Genomic DNA, 3,499 nt, shown 5'->3' with positions numbered 1-3,499 from the left:
AATGGACTACTCACTCATATCGAGTAGTGAGGAGTCGGTAGTTCTTGATACAGCTTGAAACTCCATGGGAGCTCCCCTTTTTCTTCTATTCTACTTGTCTAAAGAAAATTACTAAAAATCTGAACTTCTTTTCTTTCCTCTGCTTCACCTACTTAAAGGGAAAGACAGGGGCCAAAATCGGTACAACTTTCGTACCCTTCCAACAGAAAAGTCAACTAAAATATTACAACTAAAATAAAAAGAAATGATTACAAATCCATTAACCCTTGAACACTCAAGGGGGTGATACTTCATGTCATCTTGCTACTTTTAGAAATCCCATCGCAACACACTTTCACCTGCCGCTTTGCCTCTGCCTCTGCCACTTGATCTGTCGCTGTCTGTCATTGGATAATCCGGCGTTTAACCGCTGGATACAAGTAAGGCTCCACTCTTCTTTGGCGTTAGCGAAACAAGCTGTTTCCAGCGAGTTTAGCATTTCTCTTTGCTTATCAGCACAAGGACAGTAATTAGCCCTTATTTCTTACCAAATGACATAAAAAAACACCCAAAATCCCTTATAAATACTATGTTAAACTTAGTCAATTTCATGCCTAACAGGCCCAAGAGGGACTTTTTCAATCATCACCTCTCTCGTCAATCGTTTCATTAGATTTCAAGTTTTGATGCACAATTTCATAAACTTAGCCGTCCATTTTAATTGGGAAATAATTTCTCTAGCATGCCCGCGCCCTAACAACGCGTAACAAGGTTGAAAATTAGTGTATTCACGAAATATCGCTAACCAGGGGCGTAGACAGAGAGCGCCTGGGGGGGCCCGGGCCCCTCCGGCCGCCGGAACCACCTTGATCCCGGGTAGTTTCAGCCCCCTGTCTCAAAAAAAAAAAATTTATTGCAGTGTTGAATTAGCCTTCCCAAGATGGCCCATTAAGTATTAGACTTATCCAAAATTTAAAATTTTAATATTTTGGCCTATTAGGTACTCAATAAATCTGATTTCTAATTTTTTTAGTCTGTTAGGCATTTCTAAATCCAAATTTCTAATTTTCTGGGGCCTGTTAGGTCTCTCTAAATCCAAATTTCTAATTTTTTTTTGCCTGGTAAGTCCTCTCAAATAAAATTTTTTAATTTTTTTTCCTGTTCGACCTCCCTAAATCCATTTTTTTACATGTTAAGACTCTTAAACGAAATCTAGCTTAATTTTGAGAAATTGTACATTAATACTTAAAAATTGGTTCTTGACCATTCAAAGTATAACACACGTATATATATAAAAAATTGAGCAAGTTCGATTTAGCAAAAAAAACAAAAGTTTTGCGAACGCGCGTGTAAAATCAACCTCCCAACCGAATAATCATGTATTCGCCACTATCGCTAACTCTAAGAAAATTATAAAAATAATTGTCTAAACAATTTATTGTGTTATTAATATAGTTACAAAAAAAATTTATAAAACTACTTCAATTTATCGATAAATTTACTTTTAAGATTGGAGGTAACAGTTAAATAATACTAAAATCATTCTTTTCGAATTTTCAATACCGCAGTTAAAATTGATCTTGCTTGGAAACATTAAAATTAAATTTACACTATTTTATACATTAAAACTAAATTTACACTATTTAGCTTCGCATGCTTCACATATGCTAACCTCTGCGAAGTTAGATGGGAGGAAGACAGCCGTGCGTAAATATTGGAAGTATTATGGGAAAGTCACACAAAATTAGTCTAGATATGTAGTAGGTTGAGTAAATGGGTTAAATATGTAAATGGACCTCTAATTTGACCCATTTTTATAATTAACCCAAAAAATTATTACGGTGTTGAATTAGCCTTCCCAAGATGGCCCATTAAGTGTTAGACTTATCCAAAATTTAAAATTTTAATATTTGGGCCTATTAGGTACTCCATAAATCTAATTTCTAAATTTTTTAGCCTATTAGGCATCTCTAAATCCAAATTTCTAATTTTTTGGGTCCTGTTAGATCTCTGTAAATCCAAATTTCTAATTTTTTTTTTTTTTGCCTATTAGGCCTCCCTGAATCCAAATTTTTTATTTTTTTTGCCTGTTAAGTCTCTCTAAATTTAAATTTCTAATTTTTTTTTGAGAAAATTATAAAACTATGTCAAATTAGAGGCTCATTTATATATTTAACCAATTTACTCAACCTACTATATATTTAGACTGATTTTGTGTGACTTTCCCATAAAATATGTAAATGGGAAAGTTGCACTTCGTTTAAAACATTAGAATTAAATGGAGTCTTGTCCAAGCATAAAATATCATATACGTGCAAGTGAGGGGACAGGATGAGTTATTGCATATATAGGACTATTGTACACGTGAGGGGACCAGATGAGTTATTGCACATTTGTTATTTGTACAATTTTTTCATTCCTAAAACGGTTTTTTCAAATGTTTTTTTAAGTAGGTTTAATATTTCGTTTTCCTTCTGAATTTGTACCAACAAAAATTGATTGGTCCTTTAAACTTTCAAAATATCTCGATAAATCTTTTAATTTATATAAAATATTCAGTTAGCCACTTGAACTTACACAAAATATAATTAATTGATTATTCGGTTGCAAAAAAAAGTAAGTTAAATACAAAAAATGTATTGCACGAGTCTTAAAAAAATTAAAACGCCAAAATCGGGGTATACGATTCTAATATTAGAGAAAACAAGTTTTATAGTTGAGCAAATACTAGCTTCCTTTTAATCTATTTTTGAATTATGTAATAACATTCTAAGATGCGTGAAATATATCTTTCGTTGATTTGTACCGGAAGAAATGAATGGTGGCTTTGTATCACTGATTGATATGAAGGCTATACTAAATGAGCAACCACCATAGGTTCGAACACTAAGAACGCACACCGACTCTAGGTTCACGAACTAATTTATCTCAAAGTTAAATGGTTTTTTTTATAAAAATACAACTTAATGTAAATTAAGTCAAATTTTACTTAAATTTTGTCTAAAAATAGAAGATTTACGTAAAGTTTAAATGTTTTACCATAAAGCTCAATTTTTCGCAAAGTTAATAATTTTTTTATAAAAATATCAGTTTACATAAATTAAGTCCAACTTTAAGTAAATTATGATTAAAAAATTAAAAAATTGTGTAAATTTCAAAAGCTATACGTTACATTATGCTAAGTTATATTATATTAAGTTACATTGCCTTAATTTACGTTAAGTAACATTACGCAAATTTACGTTATGCTAAGTTACGTTACACTACGTTACATTATGCTAAGTTAAGTTATTTTATGTTACTTTGCGTTCCATTACATTGCATTGCATTGCATTGTGTTATGTTACTTTATGTTATGTTACCTTAATTTACGTTAAGTTACACTACGCTAATTTACGTTATGCTAAGTCACATTACGCTACACTAAGTTATGTTACATTAAATTACGTTATGTTACGTTACGTTACGTTACATTACGTTACGTTACGTTACGTTACGTTATTTAAGATAACGTAACATA

Source organism: Euphorbia lathyris, chromosome 4 (genome assembly GCF_963576675.1).
Source record: "Euphorbia lathyris chromosome 4, ddEupLath1.1, whole genome shotgun sequence".
NCBI lineage: Eukaryota > Viridiplantae > Streptophyta > Magnoliopsida > Malpighiales > Euphorbiaceae > Euphorbia > Euphorbia lathyris.
Note: the sequence above shows the minus strand (reverse complement) of the source record.